Raw genomic sequence first — 24,006 nt, forward strand, 5'->3', positions numbered from 1 at the left:
GGTATCACACAGAGTGGTTTCACTACCTTAAACATCCTCTGTGCTCGGAGTTCTTTTTGTGGTTCAGCGGTTAACAAAGGCGACTAGGATCCAAGAGAACGTGGGTTCAATCCCTGGCCTCACTCAGTGGGCTAAGGATCCGGCGTGGCCATGAGCTGTGGTGTAGGCGGCAGATGCAACTCAGATCACTCGTTGCTGTGGCTGTGGCATAGGCCGGTGGCTACAGCTCCAATTCAACCCCTCGCCTGGGAACCTCCATATGCCATGGGTGTGGCCATAAAAAGAAAAAAAAAAAAAAAAATCCTCTGGGCTCTGTCAATTCATCCCTTCGTCCCTGCTAACCCCTGGCAACTACTGATCCATCTACTGCCTCCATACTTCTGCCTTTCCCAGGATGTGCTATGGTTGGAAACATACAGTATGGAGCATTTTTAGATTGTTTTTTTTTTTCACTTAATAATATGCATTTAAATTTCTCTCACACCTTTTTGTGGCTTAATAGTTCATTTCTTTTTAGCACAGAATAATATTCCATGGTTTGGACATACCACAGTTTATTTATCCATTCGCCTAATGAAGGACATCTTGGTTGCTTCCATGTTTGGGCAATTATGAATCAAGATGCTGTAAATATTTGTATAGGTTTTTGTATGGACATTAAATTTTCAGTTCATTTGGGTAAACCAGGAAGCACAATTGCTAGATGATATGGTTTTGTTTTGAAAAAACTACCAAACTGTCTTCCCAAAGTGGCTGTACCATTTTTCCTTCCCACCAGTAATGAATAAGAGCTCCTGTTGCTCCACATCACTGCCAGCATTTGGTGTTGTCAGTGTTTTGAATTTTAGCCATTTTAGTAGGTGGGTAGTAGTTATTCATTTTAATTTATAATTCCCTAATGACATACGATGTTAAACAAGTTTTCATATTTGTCTTTTGTAGCAGTTGTGTTCTGTAAATCTTCATTGGTGCGGTGTCTGTTCATGTCTTTTGCTCATTTTTAAACTGGGTTATCCATCTTTTTGTGGCGTTTTCAGAGTTCTCTGCATGTTTTCAGAGTTCTCTGCATGTTTTGAATAACAGACCAGATATGCCTTTTGCAAATATTTTCTCTTGGCCCGTGGCTTGTCTTCTCATTTTCCTGATGGACTAGCTACATTTCTAGCTGCTATTACTATTGAGAGCTACTCAATAGTACTTAATAGCAATAGTACTCAATAGTCTTAGTGGTCACTATACTGTGTTAGCACAGCTTTCAATAGATTATCCTAGTAATGGGATATAGTCCCTTAACTTCTGAGACGGGATACCCAAGAGGAAATACCTAATTAGCCATTGGAGCCAGAAAGTTGAAGAAAAGAAGAGAAATTCAGGAAGAATTTAAAGACTTGAGAATACTCAGCAGTGAGATGGCAGCTGGTGTGTGTGAATATACAAGACTACTATTGCCTGGGAAGGTAACTACTTTCTGAATAAGCTGCCAATGAAACATCTTCACTTGGGATGATGGGGAATTGTCTCACATTCAGAATAGTCTCAACTCAATTCTTTATTTCCCCTCTCCCCCAACTCTCCTTACTCATTCACCAACTTGCACCAGCTGGAAATCCAGAAGTCATCCTCAACCCCTCCTCCAGTTTCCAGTGCTTATTCCATGGCCAATTCCTCCTGCTGATTCTATATCCTAAATTGCTCCTGCATCCGTCCCCTATTGTCATCCTCATTTCATCATCTCTCACCTGGACCACTGCCATGGTTCTTTAACTGGCCTCTCTATCTCCAGTCAGGCCTGGCTCCACCACATTCTGCACACTGATGTCACAGTGATCATTTAAAAGGTAAATCTGATCATGTCACTCCCGACTTAAATCCTTCAGTGACTCCCCATTACATTCACAATAAAGTATAACTTCAACATTGCAGAGGAAGCTTTCACTCTTATCTCTCCAGCTGCATGCATGTGTCCTCTGGCCTCCAACTTCAAGTGCTTCCCTGTCGTTTTCTCTTACTCCCGTTATTGCTCTTGCATCTTTACCTGCACACATGCTTTGCACTGAATGTTTGTGTCCCCCTCGAATTCATATGTTGAAGCCCTCATTCCCCATGTCCTGGTATTTGGAGGTGGGACTTTGGGGAGGGAATTAGAATTAGATGAGGTCATAAGGGTGGAGCCCTCATGATGGGATTAGTGGCCTTATAAGACGAGCAAAGACCAGAGAGACCTCTCTCTCTCTCTCTAACACATGAGGACACAGCAAGATAGCAGCCATGTACGGACCAGGGAGACACTGAGTCTGCGGGCACCTTCATATTGGACTTCTCAGACTCCAGAATCATGAGAAACAAATGTGTGTTGTGTAGGCCACCCAACCAATGATGTTTATTATGGCAGCTCAAAGGAACTAATACATGTTTCCCTCTGCCTTCCCTCCACACTCCCTTCTCTATCCTCTTTTTCTACCTGGATAACTCCAGTCTTTTCCTATTTTTCCCCCACTTTTTTAGGACCACACCCACAGCCTATGAAAGTTCCCAGGCTAGGGACTGAATTGGAGCTACAACTGCCAGTGCACACCATAGCCACAGCAACACCAGATCTGAGCCTCATCTGTGACCTACACCACAGCTCGTGGCAACACGGGTCCCCCGACCCACTGAGCGATGCCAGGGATCCACCCCGCATCCTCACAGATACTAGTTGGATTCATTTCCACCGTGCCACGATGGAAGCTCCCAGTCTTTTGCTTTAAGACTTAGCACAGTGTATCCTGTTCCAAGTGTCTGTCCCTGTTGTCCCATACCAAGCTGAGCGTGACTCCTCTCTTCCCTCATCCTACTGTGACATGCCTTTAACATTATTTTGTAAGTGTGTAAATTCATCTGCCTTGCCACCTAGATTGTGAACTCTCTGAGGTCAGGGATTGTCTCTGTCAGCTCTGTATCCCCGGAACTTTGCCCCGAGTTTGATAGGAAGTACTGGATACATTTTATGAAATAAAAGAACAGCAGAAGGGCCACTCCAGGACCCTGAGAAGAATCGTACCGTCTCATAATCTTACCCAAGGAATATCTTCAGGGTTAAACTGTTGGGTGAAAGGAGGAAGTATCTGAGAAGTATGAAAGGAGCGAAATATGTAATGCTAAGTGATAATGGTTAGAATTTTCATGGTTTTATTATCACTTAATGACCACATTAGAAAGGTCATAGTTGGAGTTTCTGCGATGGCACAGTGGGTTAAGAATCCAATGCAGAGTCTTGGGTCACCACAAAGGCATGGGTTTGATCCACAGCCCAGCACAGCCGGTTAAGCATCCAGCATTGCTGCAGGTTCATATTTGATACCTGGCCCAGGAGAGCAGGCATCACTTGACTTGTGATCTCTCCAGGTCAGTCGCCAGCACTGTGGTCACATGGCCTTCTCCCAGCCTGTGTATTACATGTCCCTCCACTTTACCACCTCAATAATATCTGAGGACTAATATCATGGCACATGGGGCCCATCTGATAATCCAGGATAATCTCCCATCTAAACATCCTTAACCTAATCACACTGCAAAGATCCTTTTCCCAAAGCAAGTGATGTTTCCAGCTCCTGGGGATTGGGACTTAACATCTTTGGGGACACCAACATATTCCCCACTTGTTGAAGTGTGAATATGAATTGTTCTTGTTTATTTTCTCTCTTGGAAAGCAGGACTGAGACTTAGGACTTATGCAAGTAGGATCTGGTGGGTGGGGGTGGGGGAGTGATCTCAGGGAACAAGAGGGGGACTAGGAAGGTGAAACAGGGCAGGAAGGAAAATCAGTGCATGCACAGGGCATTGAGCTGGTCACAGGGGCTCCTGGGGCTCCATCTGGCTGGGACCCTCTGAGAAATTGTGTAGACCTCAGAACTGTCCTTTTGAGAACTAGAAGAGGGAGCACTTACCCACTATCACCTCCCTCCCATTGCCCCCCCCCCCCCCCGCCCCCAGGCAGCTCCCTCATACTCTCATTGCTGAGCTCAGGGCAGAAAGCTGAGCAGTTCCACAGGTGGAGTACTTGGCGGCAGCAGTGAAGCCCCAAGGCAGGAAGTGAGCAGTAAGTGGGGTAGCTGAAACAAGATACTGCCAGGTTATACCTGGAGGGAACTGGTTGTCTAGCAACAGCTGGAATTTTTTTTTTTTTTTTTTTGTCTTTTTGTTGTTGTTGTTATTGTTGCTATTTCTTTTTTTTTTTTTTTTTTTTTTTTTGTCTTTTTGTTGTTGTTGTTATTGTTGCTATTTCTAACAGCTGGAATTTTAAAAAAGAATCAGAGTGATGGCGGGTGAGGCGTACAATGGTCTTGTACATTAAAGGTTGTTGGAGGGAGTAAATGCAGCCATGTGACTATCACACGGCAAACACACAAAAACAATACTGGCCACTTTTTTGGTCGCTGCTATTACTAATACCTGTTCTTATATTACTTGCCTAGCATTGTGCCTAGAATATGGGCAACTATATCTTTGCTGGCTAAAGGAAGGGGAGGAAGAGAGGAAGGGAGGAAGGAAGGGAGGGAAGGTGAGTGAGTGGACAGACAAAGCAAACAAACACACCAATTTATACTTTGAAAAAACACTTTGGTGTTTTCTCAGAACAAAAACCATAAGTTTCTCTCTGATTAATAAATCAGCTAGTCAGATGTGGGTGGCTTTGAGGCATGAAGTGGATACAACAAAACACAGGGCTAGCGCCCAAGATTAATGTTCTTTTCACCTAACTTGTTCATTTTTTTTTTTTTCTTTCACTGCCACCAAAGTTAAAAGAGACTTCCTCAATTCACTTAGAGTTTTCACTGCCCTGGGCAATTTTGAGATTCAGATCTCAGCTATTTCACTCTGGCTTAAGTAAATTAGAGCCATCATGGTGTGTGGTGCTGGAAGGGACTTAACTTTCAATCGTGAAGTAAAATATTTTCTCAGGATCCATGTGCATACTGTTCTTGTCCTAATTCTGAGGAAGAGGATTCAGGTCTGCAAGTTCCATCAGTCTTTGGGAAGAAAAGATGCACTTCCTTCCTTCATCACCATCACCCTCATCATCATCCTCCTGAATGAACACTTCATGCTTCTCTAGACGTTTACCTGGAAGCACCCCCTGCACTGGGTGCTAAGAATAAAAGATTCAGAGTTCCCATTGTGGAGCAGCGGAAACGAATCCGACTAGGAACCATGAGGTTGTGGGTTCCCTCCCTGGCCTCACTTAGTGAGTTAAGGATCCAGGGTTGCCATGAGCTGTGGTGGAGGTCGCAGATGCGGCTCAAATCCACATTGCTATGGCTGTGGTGCAGACCAGCATCTGTATCTCTGATTCCACCCCTAGCCCGGGAACTTCCATATGCTGAGGGTGAGGCCCTAAAAAGCAAAAAAAAAAAAAAAAAAAAAAAAAAAAGATTCATATTCTTGCCCTCAAAGAATGCATATTCTATTTAGTACAGTTACATAAAAATAAATAATGCTGCTAGGCAACATATCCCGAAAGCCTATGGAATGCTCCTGACAAAACCCCCGAAGTTGGGGGTGGAGGTACTCACATGTTAGTGCAGCTCATCAGGTCTTCCTGGAAGAGATGGAACAAGTTCGGACTTGGAAGGGGGTGTAGGACTTGGATACTTTGGAAGGGACAGCAGGAGGTGATTCCAGGGAGAAGGAACCATATTGGATAAGAGCTCATGCTCTCTAGGGGAGCTCAGACCAGGGCCAATGAGCCTACAAATGGGAAAGGAAAGAGTTAGTCCTGATGCTCCCATTGTACCATAACTCTGCAGAAAGAAACGCTGCACCCCAGAGCTGAGCTGGCCCTCTTATTCGTGAGCTGGTGACTCGAGTGCCAAGAACAACTTCATGTGAGGCTGAGCCTCGGGAGATCACACTTGGCCAACTTTGCTCCAGCCAGACCATTGTTGGCAGATGCTCTCTGGCAAGAGTGCCAAGACATCAAGTCCTTCTTCACCAAGTGCTTGCCATCTTCCCCTCCCCTGCCTGGTTCTGCAATGAAATGGAAAGCCTCTCCTCTTGGGTTCACTCATGTATTCATCTGTTCATGCAACAAATATTTATCGAGCACCTACCAAATGCTTGACTCTCTCCTGTGTACTGGGGAGCAAGACATGGGCCTTGCTCTTGTGGAGCTAAGAGTCTGTCTAGTGAGCATGGCTGGGAAGTTTGTTCCTGGTAGGGTGAGGAGTGTATATACAAGTATGGATCTGGGAACCATTTTTGGAACTCTAAACTAAATAGAAATCTCCTTAAATTATTCTAGGCTCTAATACATGCAATCGTAGATCAGTCAAGAGTCCTGCTCATGAGACTTGAAAGCCACTTCCGGTCTACAAATGATTAATTATTTAACATTTTATACTTACTCTCCTCCTATTGCCTATAAACACTTGGCCTTGTAGGTTCCTGGGGGTACCTTGAGTACACCTGAGCGGTGGGAGGTAGAGGGTCTTTTGAAGAGAACCGCACAGCAAGAGCACCAACCAAATAGAAAGGATGCCAAGTAGACCCCCTACTGTGCCCAGGTTTAACTGCTTAGTTGCTGAAACCTGGAAAGGTGGGAGGGGAGTGCTAAGGTTTAGGCTGAGAAAGCCAGGTTAGCAGAGATGCGCTCTGAAGGGCTCAGATATTTTAGCAAAGGATTTGACTACAGAGTTGCACATCGCTTTGTTAGCCCTGGGCATGGTACCCCGTGGAGCATCTCTCAGAGAGCCAGCTATTACCCCAGTCACACGAGGGATGTGTGATGCTGAGGGGAGTGAGGCCACCAATAAAGTGGAGATAAGGCGAAGGACAAGGGTGGCAAGATGGAAGACTAATGCATTAGGGAGTGAGAGGAGGAATCCAGTTGCAGGATGTAGGGTGAGAGCCACGGAAGAAAGGAAGACCTCAAGGAAGTCAGGGGGCTTATGGCTGCTGCAGCCTGAAGCTGCTGGCATCAGATCCCTTGAAGATGTTTCTCTGTAGCCCCTTCAGTCCTTTCCAGTCTTAGACTCATGGTTTTGAAAAATGAGGAGAACCAGACTTCCGGTATGGCCAGAGTTTTCTAGCTCAATCCCTGATGATGCCGAGGGGACAGAAGCAAGGCAAGGACGGTGCCAAATGTGGCTGTCACCCATGAATGCTCACAGCTGGCGCAGGAGAGGAAGGTCCAGGAAAGAGCTACTTATGTCAGGCTGGCTGTGGCCCCTTCTCCAAAATGCGAAGTGGACAAAAGGAGGCCATTGTGCATCCAATCAACTCTCAATTATCTGGGGGCAGATTCTCCACTCTGTGGGTCCCCCCTACTCCCTTTGAGTTCCCTCCAGCTGTCTGCCCTTTGACCGTGTTCCTGCCCATCAGAGCCACAGTCAGAGGGTGGGCAGGCGGAGTGAGGGGGAGGAAGTAAAATTCAGATCAGTCATTTTATAGCTGTTCCTTAGACGCTCTTGCAAAAGGGGGAGAGTCATTGGTTAAACCAACGTTCGGTTTATTTGGGGTTTTAATTTATCAGGGCTCTGTCTCATCCTTCATTAGCATGGATAATTGGTAATTGGTTAAGTGATATTTATTCAATCTGTGGCGCCTCTGCTATTGTATCTGCCTTGTTTCATTTAAAAAATCGTCTGCATTAGTAAAAGCTATATTGAAATGATTTTCTTAATGCACTTAGAGCTCTGCTATTTTAGCATAAAACCTACATCTGCATTCTCTATTAGGGGAGGGGGGAGTTTGGAAGTGGTTGGAGTAACCACAGATATTTGGGGGGGGGTCATGTCCATTGACTATTTGAGTAAATGCTTTAAAGTTACATTTAATCGCACTTTCCAACATAAGCAACCCAAATCTGAAACAGATTGGTATGGGTGTTTTTAAAACTCTTCCCCGAGTTTTTTCTAGAGTCAGGTGAAAACAGAAAGTAGATTTTCGATTCCTCTCCTCTCACTGCCACCTCCCTTTGGACATCTAGGTTTACTCAGCTACCTAAAACTAAGCTAATTCCTTGCCTCACCGCAGTTGAGAAAGTTGAACTAATGTCTATAGAAAAAATGCATTACATTTGGAGGCACCGTCCAGGTTTACAATGGCATTTAAAATGAAATCCCAGGAGTTCCCGCTGTGGCTCAGCAGAAACGAATCTGACTAGGATCCATGAGGACACGGCTTCAATCCCTGGCCTTGCTCAGTGGGTTGGGGATCCGGCGTTGCCATGAGCTGTGATGTAGGGTGAAGATGTAGCTCGGATCTGGCCTTGCTGTGGCTGTGGTGTAGGCTGGCAGCTGCAGCTCTGATTTGACCTAGACTGGGAACTTCCATAGCCATGGATGCAGCCCTAAAAAGCAAAAAAAAAATATATATATATCATAAGTAAGAGAACTAGGCAGGGTAGGTGACTCAGCTTTATCTACTAAACTCCAGTCTGAGGGGAGCAGAATTTACATAATTAGATTTACATTTCTAAATTAAATTTACATTACAATTCACATTTATTTAACAATAAAACTTTCATGGTGATTTCTTGGGTATTGTTTATTATGGATATTTCTTAACTGTTTTACATTGTCTAGAGTTTTATATATATATATATATATATATATATATATATATATATATATATATGAGCAGGACCAGCCACCATTAACCACAAAAGAGGCTGGGATGTGGACAGGCAACTCAGGCTTTGGATTCAGAATAGAGCAGCTTCGCTGTGAACAGGGCTTGAGGGGTTGCTTATGAACACAAATCTGCCCTCTCAGGGGGTGGGGTGACTTTTTTGCAGGGTCCCTGATCTGCTCAAAGAAGCTCTAGGCTTGACTCCTAACTTTGTCACTTATTTGCCATCAATTAGTAGCCATCTCTAAGCCTCAGTTTCATCATCTAACAAAGGGGAGTGATAACAGCGCCTACTTCTCAATATCTGGGGAAGAACTGATTAAGATGAGAGTGGGTGCCATGTTGCCTGGCCCATAATACGCACTCAATAAACATTGGCTCGATTCAAGACTTGCAGAGTCTTGGCACCTTGACACTGATCAGAAGTGAAAACAAAGGGTGTGAAAAGAAAGGACTTCAGGGAGTTCCTGTCATGGCTCAATGGTTAATGAATCCAACTAGGAACTGTGGGTTCAATCCCTGGCCTCGCTGAGTGGGTTAAGGCTCCGGCGTTGCCGTGAGCTGCTGTGGTGTAGGCCGGCAGCTGCAGCTCAGATTGGACCTCTAGCTGGGGAACCTCCATATGCCGAGGGTGCGGCCCTAGAAAAGACAAAAAAAAAAAGAGAGAGAAAGGATTTCAGTTACCTAAAACAATCTCCTCCAAGACAATGGACTCACTTATCTGTTCATTACATAATAAACACAGTTAGATCACAAGCTTAGCAGGTGCATAGCTTTATTTTTACCTTCATGCAGAGACATGGCCTGGGTTAGGTTGGTGTGGAGAAGTATATTCACCGTGTAGACAGATTTTTGAGGGGGATCCTGAAATGGTTGAAACCTTAAAATAGTCCCATTTCTCAGCTAGCACAGCCTGCTACGTGGCGCCAAAGATGCGAACAGTCTGGTGAGCCGTCTGAAGAGACGTTTGCCTGGTCTCTCCCAATGTATGGAACTGTCGCCTCCTGTTTGGGCATTCCAGAAAACCTCTGAATTGCTTTAGATGTCTTACCATGCTAATTAAATAAAATATGACTAATTAAATGTCATAAAGCATGATGTAAACTTGTTAATGTCAGGGGACATCTTTAAAAACAACTATCAAGATGGGCAAATTTGTCACATGTCAACATTTTGAGTTAATTTTCGGTGGTAAATAAGCAAATTTTATTTAAGAAATGTGAAAACGGTCGCGATGCGATGAGGGCATCCTCTATTTTGCGCCTGATGAGACTGTGGCTTATAGGGGGGACTGGAGAGTCTCTTCTGAATAGCTAACTACCCATTTTTTCAATTAAACGTAATGTTCTGTTAACATCCTTAAAGAGGTAAATGATGGTACAGTAAATCCAATTAGAATACATACTTACAACTGGATTCTCTTGCAATTTTCCAAAAGCTGATTGCATTTTACATCTTGCCTGCTATTGTCAGAGCAGCTTCTAGCACAAGTTGGCTGCACCCCCGCCCGGTGCCTGTGTCTCTTCATGGTGACCTTTGCTGGAAGAGCTACTGCAGACATCACAAACTCTCACATCAATTTGCCACAATTGGATGTGGCATCTTGCAGCTAATTTGATTTGGGAAGACATGCACCTGGCTCTGTTTTTTCCCTATAGAATGTGGAGGGAGCTCGGAGTCCTCACAGATGCCATCCACCCGAGGAGCCCATGTGTTTTTCAAGGTCTAAGCAGTTTGTCTTCATCTCCCCAAATACAACCCGTTACAAAAGGAAAGGAGCTGAATTATTGAATGCAAAAACAAATTAGATCGGAGGCAGGGAGGGAGAATGAGAAACAAAGTAGCCTGAAAGATACAACTGTTGATATAACTTCCCGGATTTCTTCCCTTCAAAGAAAAGCAAATCTTTTTTCTCTGGCTATTCAAGTCTCCCTTACCTCCCTTTGCATTTTATCACATCAATTAAACACACACACACACCCCCATCAGAATTCTAAAGCAATGCCAACCTGTCAAGTTCGTGCTGTTTAAAAGACATACAAACAAATATAGTTGTTTGGTTTCTTTTTTTAACTTTCCAACTGATTTGAGGTTGTGGAAAATAGATAAAAGGGTAATGTGCTTAATCTATTATTGATGAATTTAAATAGATCAAAGGGCTGCTTGTTGAAGGAAAAATACAAGTCCCCAGCCTTTTATTCAGTGACCTACATTTTATCTCAATTATATTCTAGATATTGAAAAGCAAAATAATCAACAACAACAACAAAACCTACCTTGTAAATAGGATTTACATTGAGTAGGTAAGGATGCTCTGAAGGTAAGAGGGAGAAAAGGGATTACTGAGTATTTGCACGTTAGGTTTGATTGGTATGGAGAGAGGGGGTCATTGCCTGGAAAGGTAAATAAATGTTAATTGCACAGCATGTACAAGAGCAGCTCACATCTGTGATCTGTGCCTTATTGCCTTAAGAATACATACACCATGGCTTACGTAAAGCGGGGGGCATTCTTTGGAAAAATAAATCTGCTATTTTTAACAATGAGTCTACACCAGCTCATAAGTTGAATTGAGGCAGTCTTCCACATGACTCCAGATTTAAGGGACTAATTGCTCACAATATATGCACGTTTGAAGTAAAGATGAGTGGGAATTTGAATGCTTTTTGTCCAGGGAAGGAAAGGAGCTGTTAAAAACTGAGAAAGGCAGGCGGGCAAGGACCATTCTGATCCCTGGTGCCAAGTCTGTAGCTGATACTCAATATGTATCTATCGAATGAGAGCCTGAAGCTTTAGAAGTTCCAACACACAGCTTCCTTCTGCATAGACAGGCCTAACCTAAATACATTTATTAAAAGCAGCCTGGAGTTGCCATTGGGGCTTAGTGGATTAAGAACCCAACTAGAATCCATGTAGATGCGGGTTCAATCCCTGGACTCACTCAGTGGGTTATGGATCCACCACAAGCTGCGGTGTAGATTATAGATGCAGTTCAGATCTGGTATTGCTGTGGCTGTGGTATAGGTCAGTGGCTGTGGTATAGGTTGGCAGCTACAGCTCTGGTTCGACCCCTCGCCTGTGAACTTCCATGTGCTGCAGGTGTGGCCCTAAAAAAAAAAAAAATTGTTTTAATAAATAGAAAATTAAAGCAGCCTGACCTCTCAAGAGATAACTAAAGGATTTCTGTGCCTCATAGACTGTCTGGAAATTTTTGCTTTAGAGATGGAGAGTGTATAATTATTGTTCTCACAATTTCTTCATATACTTCTGTATCTTCTTCCCCTGCATCGTAAGAATAGAAAGCTGTACAGGAACATTCATAATTGTAGAGATAAAGGACAACTCATTTCCAGCTGGTGAGGGTGAGACATGATGTCATTTCCAACCAAAGGTGGAAACAGGGAAGAATTCAGAGCCCAGGAGCAGGAAGGAAAATCAGCACAAGTTTCCAGAACTCTCTGAACCTCACAATTACTATCACTTGAGGTCTTTTCTGTGCAGCTTCACTCTCTTCCCTGAACTCGTGTGAATTTGCAGATCATTAAACAGCTCCATTTTCAAAAACAGAAAGAGACTCTAAAACGCACACACAACCATTTTTTTTTTTTTTTTTTTTTTTTTTGCCTTTTTGTCTTTTGTTGTTGTTGTTGCTATTTCTTGGGCCGCTCCCGCGGCATATGGAGGTTCCCAGGCTAGGGGTTGAATCGGAGCTGTAGCCACCGACCTACGCCAGAGCCACAGCAACGCAGGATCCGAGCCACGTCTGCAACCTACACCACAGCTCACGGCAACGCCGGATCGTTAACCCACTGAGCAAGGGCAGGGACCGAACCCGCAACCTCATGGTTTCTAGTCGGATTCGTTAACCACTGCGCCACGACGGGAACTCCAACACAACCATTTTGTATAATTTTCCATTTGGGTTTATTGGAGCCACAACTCATTTCCATGAGACCCATGGAACTTGGAGCAGAAAATATTCCAAGAGGCTGTTTTAACTCTTCAGGGCCTACCACAGAGTAGGACTCAATAAATATTTGAATGAAAACTATTATATTTAGACTGGATAACCACGGAGATCCATTCTCTTGTGATAGAACATGATGAAAGATAATATGAGAAAAAGACTGTACCTATGTGTATGACTGGGTCACCTCGCTGTATGGCAGAAATTGACAGAACAATGTAAATCAACTATAATTAAAACAAATTTTTTTAAAGAATGAATGAATACAGAAACTAGCAGTTATGAGTCAGGAGAGGTTGTCTACAGGTCGCTGATATCAAGCAAGCAAAATTATGATGGCTTCACCAAGAAAAAGCTGATTTCACTCTCATGTTAGAGAATTCCAGAGTCAAATCGTAGGAGGCTGATACAAAAAAAATAGCAGTTCTGTGCCACCTTCACAGACACAGCCTGCTGTTTCTGCAGCTCTTCATAGAGTGTGGCTTGTCCCTTCATGAGCTAGGATAGCAGCTGGAGCTGCCACTATCACATCCAAATTAGGCTGCAATTTAGGAAGGCAGGAGAACAAAAAGGGAGCCCCTGGAAGCTGGGACAGCTATTGTTCAGCAGCTTGCAAGCTTTTCTAAAACATAGTCAGAAAGCCATGCCTAGCTGCAAGACAGACTTAGAAATGTGGTCTTCTGTCCTCGCCTGGAATTCAAGTTCTAGGGCTAAGGAAGAGAAGGCTAAGGAAGAGAAGGAGAATGGGTATCGGCTGAGGCGATCACAACATCTGCCACGTTAGCAAACCCCCTGCAACAGAAGCAGGAAAGGAAAAGGAATTATCCTTCCATCTAGCCTCCATACAACTGTCTGGAGTAGAAGAGGAAGAGGCAAATGATTTTCTTAAGCACAAATGTCAAATACACTGAATAAAAACACAGGGTTGCCACGTGCCATATTAGTTCATTGAATCCTTACAACAGGGAGTTCCCATTGTGGCTCAGCGGTAATGAATGCAACTAGTATCCATGAGGACTTGGGTTCGATCCCTGGCCTCGCTCAGTGGGTTAAGGATCCAGCATGAGCTGTGGTGTAGGGCACAGGCGGGCTTGGATCTGGCATTGCTATGGCTGTGGCTTAGGCATAGGCAGGTAGCTACAGCTCCAATTCAAACCCTAGGCTGGGAACTTCCATATGCCATGGGTGCAGCCCTAAAAAGATAAGGAAGGTGCTTTTATTATCATCATGATACGGATACAGATAAGATTTTAAGAATCAGAGAGGTTAAATGACTTGCCCAGTGTCACACAGCAAATTGGTGACAGGGCTAAGATCCAACCCAGGCAGTCTTACTCTTAGTCTACTGATCAGAACTTGCCAAATAAACAGTTTAACATAAAGTTAGAGACCAAATTCTTAGATTTTCCTTGAAAAGCAACATATTAATAGAAATACGGGATGAACATCCTCATCCAGTCTCTCACTTTCCATTTTGTGGTTAATATTTTCTGAACCTAAAGCTTCCAAAATATTTTTTTGCATCATGTTTTCATTCATATTAGATGATTCAAAGGAATAGATGTTAGGAAAACTTAAAATATACTTTTTGGATGAAATATCTCAAAATAAATTTTATTCCCCTCCTGGTTTTAGCCATACACTTAGGAATCTCAAGGCTAAATATTTAGACCCTGGAAAACATCCTGTTATGTGAAAGAAGCCAGACACAAAAGAATATATTTTGTATGATTCCAGCTCTCTGAACCATCTAGAACAGATAAATCTCTCGAGACAGAAAGTAAAGCGGGGGGTAGGAAGAAGGCATGGAATTGACTGCTTATGGGTGTGGGGTTTCTTTTCTGGGTAAGGAAAAAATATATATATATATTTTTTGTCTTTTGTCTTTTTAGGGCTGCACCTGGGGCATATGGTGTTTCCCAGGCTAGGGGTTTAATCGGAGCTGTAGTCGCCAGCCTACACCACGGCCACAGCAACTTAGGATCCGAGCCACATCTGTGAGTTACACCACAGCTCATGGGAACACCAGATCCTTAACCCACTGAGCGAGGTCAGGGATCAAACCAGAGTCCTCATGGATGCTAGTCAGGTTCTTTAACCACTGAGCCATAACGGGAACTCCAAGAAATATATTCTAAAATGAGACTGTAGGTTGAGCAACTCTGAATATATTAAAAACCTGTAAATCCCATAATTTAAATGGCTAAGTTTTATGTACATGAACTATATTTCAATCAAACTATTTTTAAGGACAACAAAAAGCTAAATACATAATGGTCAATTCAAAGTTCTAAGGATCCACCATGCTAATGGCTCTGTGGCTGTGTGGGCTGCAAGTTCCCATATTTACATTCTAGTTTCTCCCTCCTTTTCTGTTCACACCCTTCCCTCCAGGCAAACTGGTGGACCCACTGCTCCTGAACGCAAGTTCAAGGTGTGTTTTTGTTCACTTTCCCTCCATCCTGGAAAGCCTCCCCCACTGCTCTCTGCCTGTCCTTCAAGATCAGCTCAAATCCTACCACAAAACTCTTCACCCACAAACTTGTTCCTCCCTCTGTTCTTCACGTCATTAAAGCCATCATCACCCAGTGACTTAGTTCCCTGTTCTCTCCCCTCCCCTGGTCCTCTGCATAAAGCCCTATTAATTTTAACCTCAAAGATGACTTGAATCTGTTCCCCTCTCTTCAATGGCCATCCCCTTCCCTAGGCTGCCAGCAATAAACTTTCTAAACTGGTTTCCCCCGCTTACGTTCTTGTTCTTTGGGCTCTTTATTAATCTCCTGTTTCTCACTTTCTAAACTCCAGTTTGGGTTGCCGCAAACCACACTTCTGCTATGTAGAAATGGTGCATGTAGGGTCTACTAATAGAGGGTACTCAGGAGAGATGCAAAGGCAGAAGGTGGGGAGAAGTGAATCAAAGGTGCAGGAAGAGGACATACTGCACAAGATTGTTGCAAGAATAACCTTACTCTTATCCCACCAGCTGATTCCATTCCAAGGGAAGGCCCAGAGGAAACAGCTTTGCTAAAGCAATAACCAGTGCAGCAGTAAAAAGAGAACCCTATTTACAAGAGCCAAGACATGGAAGCAACTTAAATGTCCTTTGACAGAGGAATGGATAAAGAAGATGTGGTACATATATGCAATGGAATATTACTCAGCCATAAAAAAGAATGAAATAATGCTGTTTGCAGCAACACGGATAGACCTACAGATTATTATACTAAGTGAAGTAAGTCAGACAGTGAAAGATAAACACCTTATATCACTTTTATGTGGGATCTTAAAAAAAGGTACAAATGAACTTATTTGCCGAACAGAAACAAGAACACAGACTTTGAAAAACATAGTTACCAAAGGGGACAGGTGGGGGAGGGGGTGGAGAGATGGACAAAGGGTTTGGGACTGGCATTTACACACATTCCATATACTGAGGTATATGGAATGATTGGCCAACGGGGACCTGCTGTATAGCATAGAGAACTCTACCCAATCTGTGATAATCTATGTGGGAAAAGAATCTGAAAGAGAATGGATGTGTGTACATGTATAACTGAATCACTATGTTGTACAGCAGAAATTGTCACAACCTTGTAAATCAACAATACTTCAATAAAACTTTAAAAATGAAAAAAAAATCAAAAAACAAAAAACAGAGAACCAGCATTATTGAGATAGCTGTTCTCTACAGCAGGGACCAGCAAACTTTTTCTTCATAAGGCTTGAGAATAAATATTTCAGTCTTTGCAAGCCATATGCGTCTCTCCCACAACTGCACAACTCTGCTGCTGTAGCACGAAAGCAGCCGTAGATAATGTGGAAACAAAGGAGCATGAAACTTTATTTACATAATAAGTGGTAGGCTGAATTTGCCACTTGGGTAGTAGTTCACCAGTTTCTAATTTAAAGGTTAGTGTTGATGGTAGAAATTGTTACTGAACTGAGCCCATCGATAACATTGCGGGTGATAGAATCTTAAAATAATAGAGCCCAGGCAGTGGCACTTAAACACCAAAGCAAAGTTGAGTATAATTGTCATAATAAGCAGCAAGGTTAACATGTCAGCTAGGCAGGCCTGACCTACAGAAAGGTATGGAGATGGTTAATGGAATATGGTGTATCTAGGGGCAAGATGAAGGGGTAACCCACAAGAGTTTTGCTCAACTTATACAATCAAAAGAAATCAAACATAGATAATCAGGAGATTAACAGCAGCTCCCCTAATATACAGTCATGATCTACCCAATTTTGAACCTGAGTTGGTTGTCAGATCCAGAACCCATTGCCTAAGGAAGACATAGGGGAGTTACCATTATGGCACAGTGGAAACGAATCCAACTAGTATCCATGAGAATGCAGGATCGATCCCTGGCCTTGCTCACTGGGTCGGGGATCTGGCATTGCCATGAGTTGTGGTATAGGTCGCAGACTTGGCTCAGATCCTGTGTTGCTGTGGCCGTGGTGTAGGCCGGCAGCTGTAGCTCCAATTTGACCCCTAGCCTGGGAACTTCCATGTGCCCAGGTGAGGCCCTAAAAAAAAAGAAAACATAGGTCCTGTGAGGAAGGCCCCTGGGACCGAATGGCAAGAGAATACAGTAATGACTCCTTCAGTCCTTACCCAAAGGGACCTATGGCCGTTTACTCATGTAACCATATCCTTAGGGAAGCTAAAAATCTTGATGTTTGGTGAGTTCCCTGGTGGTGCAGTGTGTTGGAGATCTGGCTTTGCCACAGCTATGGCGCAAGAGGCAACTGCACAGGTTTGATTCCTGGTCTGGGAATTTCCACATGCCATGAATGTAGCCCCCCCCAAAAAAAAAATCCAGATGTTTGAGCACTGTTAGACAACGGGTCCACATTTTGTGGACTATACCTGAGAATCTGGAATGTTGCCATGGCTGCACTGTTAGACTGGAGTCCAAGTAAGTTCAGACTAGTTCTGGTTACAAAGAGTCTGCTGAGTCCACAGATACCTCTGATGGTTATTGCCCTGGTCCCCAAATGTGTACTTGCAATGGGCATACGCGGTAGTTGGCATGGGTTCTTGGCCAGTGGTCTAAGGATTATCATAGTGGGGAAAGACTCATGAGATCTGAGAAACAGGCTTGCCCAGCCAAGGTAGAGCAAATAACAAAACCAATTTCGCATCACAGAGAGAATGGCAAAGAGTTGTACCAGCCTAAGATCTACCAGTTTGATCCCTACAAAAACCAAATGTGTACTTGTGGACAACAGTGGCCAACTATGAACTCAACCAAGAAGTAGCTCCAGTTACAGTTATTGTGCCAGAGGTGTTGTCATTCTTGGAGCAGCTTTACGAATGCATTCTTTCCATCCACACAAGGAAGGAGGATCAAAACCTGTTCGCATTCACATGGAATGGGCAGCAGTATATTTTTATAGACTTGCCTTGAGCTATGTTAATGCTCTTGCGCTATATCATAATATATTCCAAAGGGACCTGGATGAGCTTCACTCTCCACAAGGCATCAGATCGATCCACTATATCAAGGACATAATTTTCAATAGACTGGATGAGAAGAAAGTAACAAGTATGTTGGAGACTTTACATAAGATCCATGAATTCCAGGGAGTGGGAGATAAACACTATGGGAATTTAAAGGATAACACATTAATAAATGTTATAAAGATTTAGTATCCTGGGACTCAGAGAGAAATCGTCTTCAACGTATGCCTCTTATACTGCCACCTCTAAAAAGAAACTTCTTTTGGGGTTCTGGAACAAGCATATTCTACACTTTTGAATATTATCCCAATTAATATACCAGTTGACATGGAAGGCTTTCAGCTTCGATGGAGCCCAAAGCAACACAGGACATGAAGTACGTTCAGTTGCAAGAAGCTGGTGCTTTAGAAGCTCTGTCCTTTAGACCACATTAATCTGGCAGACCACATGCTAGAGGCATTGTGTGTTGAGAGATAATTCTCCGCGGGTCTTTTGCATTTCTGCATATCATGTGATTGAGGCACTGGCTGCTCTTTGTTCTGGACTACCATTTCAAAGATGTTTGTACAGCAAAGAGCCTTGAAAGATATTGTATCTTCTTCCAGAGCTTAGGGCAGGTTTTCTTATAGCCCTGGAAGATAAAGATATCACCTTCTTCTGGAGTAAAAGGTGGGCATACTCACTGCCCATTATAAAACACTTGGGTTCCTTAAACTTAGGGTTCCTCTACTGTAATGCAGATAACTGTGTGTACAAGTGTGATGTGACCCTCTTTGCATCACTTTATGGGAACTGGGGCTCAGGGCACCAATTTAAATGCTGATACAGCTATAGCTGTGAGTAAGAAACTTACTTTTCACCTCTAGCCCAGGAGCCTCATGGCTTCTACCAGAATCCATGAAACTATGATAGGCTAACTTGCTAGCTTGTAAGTAGGATAAAAATCTCAGATCCTTCACAATTCTTGACACTGTGATGGGAACCGATGGTGTGTGCAGTTTGTGGCAAACCCCAATAGAACAATCATAACATAGACCATTAGGGTTTAATCCCTAGGCTAGGGAATTGACTCACATGTCTGTGGGAGCTATCAAGTCTGATATTTGTAGGGCAGGCTGGAAATTCAGGTGAGAGTTGATATTGCAGACTTGAGGTCAAAGTTCCAGCAGACTGGAAACTTTGGCAGGGTTTTTTATGTTGTAGTTTTTTTTGTTTTGTTTTGTTTTGTTTTTGTCTTTTTGCCTTTTCTAGGGCTGCTCCCATGGCATATGGAGGTTCCCAGGCTAAGGGTCTAATTGGAGCTATAGCCACCGGCCTAGACCAGAGCCACAGCAACTCGGGATCCAAGCCGCGTCTTCAATGTACACCAAAGCTCATGGCAACACCGGATCCTTAACCATTGAGCAAGGCCAGGGATCAAACCCGTAAACTCATGGTTCCTAGTTGGATCTGTTAACCACTGAGCCACAGCAGGAACTCCTTATCCTGTAGTCTTAAGAAGATTTCCTTCTCCTTCAAGTAACTTCAGTCTTCGCTATTGAGGTCTTCAGCTGATTGTACAAAGCCCACTCACATTTTGGAGGATAATCTGTTTTACTGAAAGTCTGCTGATTTAAATGTTACTTACATCTAAAAACAAAAAGAAAAAAAAAAACCACCTTCACAGCATTGTCTTGCCTGGCATTTGACCAAACAAATGGGCACCACGGCCTGACCAAGTTGACACATAAAATTAATTGTCACACCATCCAAGCTCTAAATTTCCTCGTAGTATTGGATGAGGGCTCTGTTGTCACTGCCGCTCAGTCCAACTTCTCCCTCTGCCCTACTCCGCTCACTCTCTCACTCAAATTGTTCCCAAGAGCACCCTTGTTCCCAAAAGCCTCCTGCACTTGCAGCTCCTCCAGAGAGTCAGTTTACTCAGAATCCTGCCATACGACAGAGATACTGTAATAAACCAAACATGCTACTCAGAATTACTACCAAGTCTAGCAACTAACTCCCAAAGCTTTTCTTGTTGCTTTTTAAAATATTTGAAATCACACAGTCTGTTGTCTTTGAGAGAGATGAGCCATTTGACTCCAAGAACAGAGCAAGTGATCGATTAAACAGAAAGCACATGATGGTTTAAAAAAAAGAAACTCTCAAAAACCCTCACTTACTTGTTTTTTCTTTATCTGCTTTTATGTCTAAGCAAGAACTGCTCAGAGTTTCGGAGCTGCAAGCTGTCGGTCTGTTGTTACTCTTATGCAGGCACATGTTTGGGGAGTGCGTGCCCACAGACATTCAGCAGATGGTCTTGGGCTGGACATCTGGAAGTCTCATCAGATTATGGGGCACAAATTTGTGATAATAGGTTTAATTCAGTTTTTGCTTAACATTTTTTGGCTGGTAGAAAGACCCTGGGGTCAGTATGTAACTTGGCGAGGGTTTTTCAAAAATCGTTCTGAATTTACCATCAATGGGCCGATCTTATACAATATTTTGTTTGTGCAACTCAGACCAGCTGGGTAAAAGCTAATGAAAGGAATGCAATTATGGGGGGGCGGTGAGAGGTACATGCAAGCCTTATTAATGCATTAGTCATTCTCTGCGTACCCCTGACCATCCCACATGTGCTGCTGCATAATGAGTGCACGATAACCTTGGGGAAGCATGGCCACCTTCCTTTATTTTCTGATTCTAGAGTCTAGAATAGATTCCTTATTTGGACAATTAACAGCAATAGAGCAATAATTGTAACCACATAATTTTGTATTTTTATTAGGAAGAGTCTGAAATAAACCTTAAGAGCAAAGCATACATGAAATACAGATTCATCCTAATACAACTCATGTAATACGTTGAAGAAGAGCGTTCTCTTCTTACCACCAAAAATAGTATAAATTGGAGCTGCTGTTGTGATGCAGCGAAAATGAATCCAACAAGGAACCATGAGGTTCCCACCTCGCTCAGTGGGTTAAGTAAGGATCCAGTGTTGCCATGAGCTATGGGTGTAGGTCAAAGACGCGGCTTGGATCCTATGTGGCTGTGGCTGTGGTGTAGGCCGGCAGCTGTAGCTCCGATTGGACCCCTAGCCTGGGAACCTCCATATGCCGTGGGTGTGGCCCTAAAAAGCAAAAATAAAATAAAAAATAAAAATAAAACATAGTATAAATTAAGCATTTGCATGTAATATTATTTTTTTCATGATCCTTTCGTAATATTGTTAGATTTTCACTTAAAAAATGTTGAGTGGACGGATGGATTTCTTTTTCTTATTTTTGTAAAGCTAAGAGGGGAATAAACCAAAAATAAAAAGGCTAAAAACCCATTAAGAAAGTGATTAAAGGATATAAGGAGTTCCCATCGTAGCTCAGAGAAAACAAATCTGACCAGTATCCACGAGGACACAGGTTCGTTCCCCTGCCTTGCTCGGTGGGTTAAGGATTCTGTGCTGCCGTGAACTGTGCAGGTAACAAATACGGCTTGGATCTGGTGTTGCTGTGGCTGTGGCGGAGGCCGGCAGCTACAGCTCCACTTCAACCCCTAGCCTGGGAACCTCCATGTGCCATGGGTGCGGCCCTAAAGAGACCAAAAAAAAAAAAAAAAGATATAAATTTTTACTAAGAAGAAAGAAAACCTGAATGGCCAGTAAAAATATGGAAAGATGATCAGCCTCAGGATTAAGTAGGGAAATCAAATTAAGGAACAATGAGAAATCATTTCACAGCCTTTCAATGGGCAAAAATTTAAAGAATGACAACTCCAAAGATTGGCAGGAAGCTTCTTACACTTATGATGGGATTGTAAGCTGGTACAATCACCTGGAAGAATTGACTATACTTAGTTAAGCAGAAGATATACTTAGCCTATGACTCAGCAATCCCACTTCTAGACAGAGGTACAAGTTCAAGAATGTTCACTGTAGCATTATTGGAAACAGCAAAAACAAAACTGTAAACAACCTAAATGTCCATCAATGAAGAATGGATAAATAGGTTGTGTCATATTTATACAATGGAATTCTATATAGCAGTCAAAATGAATAAATCAGAGTGACATCTCTCAACACAGATAAATCTCAGCAACCATCCCCCCAAAAAGCAAGTTGCATGAGTCTGGGGAAATAATCCCCCAAAGTTTATCAAAAATTTAGATGTTTATTGTTGCAAAACATGAAGAGAAATTACTAAAACATTCACAGGAAAGATGAGCGCTAAAATAATTAGCATGGTTAAGTCTGAGAAGGAAGATAGGGAAGTGGGATTGAGGAAAGGGTTCAGAGACGGCTTCAATTGTATCTATAATAGTTGTATTGGGGGGAAATCTGAGGAAAATGAGACATTTTGAGCAGCATGGATGGACCTAGAGATGATCATACTAAGCGAAGTCAGTCAGAGAAAGACAAATATCATTCGATATCATTTACATGTGGAATCTAATTTTAAAAAATGATACAAATGAACTTATTTACCAAACAGAAACAGACTCCCAGATTTCACAAACAAATTTATGGTTACCAAAGGGGAAACATGGTGGGGAGGGATACATGAGGAGTTTGAGATTAACATATATACACACTACTATATATGAAATAAACAGCAAGGTCCTACTGTATCGCACAGGGAACTTTACTTAATATTCTTTAAAAACCTAGATGGGGAAAAATATGAAAAATAGTGGTTATGTATATAAATAGTGGTTATGGTGAATCAAGGCTGATTCACCTTGCTATACACCTGAAACTAACAGGACATTGTACAGCAACTATACTCCAGTAATTGGCCCCGAATCAAGGCCAGCAGTTTGCTAAAGCTGTTGGTTTCAAGCGAGAGCCTAAAGAAGTGTCTTTCTATAGTCTGTTGGCCATTTCAGAACTTGGGAAATCTGGAGTTCCCATCGTGGCTCAGTGGTTAACAAATCTGACTAGGAACCATGAGGTTGTGGGTTCGATCCCTGGCCTCGCTGAGTGGGTTAAGGATCCGGATTTGCTGTGAGCTGTGGAGTAGGTTGCAGATACAGCTCGGATCTGGCGTTGCTCCGATTCGACCCCTAGCCTGGGAACCTCCATATGCCATGGGTATGGCCCAAGAAAAAGACAAAAATAAATAAATAAATAATAAAAAGTCAGAGATTAAAAAAAAAAAGAACTTTGGAAATGTAGTGGTGAGAATTCACGTTTCAAAAAGAAACGTGAGTCATTGGTATTAGATGTGGGCTAATACTTATCTGTAGTTGATTAATACTGGAGTTCCAAAATTTAGAGATCTCTGATTTAACTTTTTCATTAGAATTATAATACTGGGAGGTCCCACTGTGGCTCAGCAGTAATGAACCCAACTAGTACCCAGGAGGATGTGGGTTAGATCCCTGGTTTCGCTCAGTGGGTTAAGGATCCAGCATTGCCATGAGCTGTGGCATAGATCACAGATGCTGCTCGGATCTGGGGTTGCTGTGGCTGTACGGTAGGCCAACAGCTGCAGCTCTGCTTCAACCCCTAGCCTGGAAACTTTTTTTTGAAAGAAAGATAAGGCAATCAAAAAAACTGTGTTATTTCTATAATTTTCTATTTTTTCAAGTGGGTTTTAAAGATACAACAATTTTAATACAGTATTTAAAATAAAAAATCAACTTTTTGTAATAGTTTATTACAAGATATCGTATATATTTTCCTGTGCTATAGAGCAGGACCCTGCTGTTTATCTATTTCATATATAGTAGTGTGTATATGTTAATCCCAAACTCCTCATGTATCCCTCCCCACCACATTTCCCCTTTGATAACCATAAATTGTTTGTGAAATCTGGGAGTCTGTTTCTGTTTGGTAAATAAGTTCATTTGCATCATTTTTTAAAATTAGATTCCACAATGTAAGTGACATCAAATGATATTTGTCTTTCTCTGACTGACTTCACTTAGTATGATAACCTCTAGGTCCATCCATGTTGCTGCAAATGGCATTGTTTCATTCTTTTTT

At 42.7% G+C, this 24,006-nt stretch overlaps 1 non-coding gene across 1 annotated transcript; it reads left to right on the forward strand.

Moving 5' to 3' along the window:
- Nucleotides 1–22,810: 22,810 nt before the first annotated feature.
- Nucleotides 22,811–22,967, forward strand: LOC146400410 (small nucleolar RNA SNORA2/SNORA34 family). Its single transcript, XR_014814186.1, has one exon. It is a non-coding gene; the product is annotated as a small nucleolar RNA SNORA2/SNORA34 family (small nucleolar RNA).
- The last annotated feature ends 1,039 nt before the right edge of the window (nucleotides 22,968–24,006 follow it).

Source organism: Sus scrofa, chromosome 8 (assembly GCF_054392235.1).
Source record: "Sus scrofa isolate SSC_HxYL_T2T_F1_AM1 chromosome 8, Sscrofa_HxYL_maternal_Yorkshire_Landrace_v2.0, whole genome shotgun sequence".
Lineage (NCBI taxonomy): Eukaryota > Metazoa > Chordata > Mammalia > Artiodactyla > Suidae > Sus > Sus scrofa.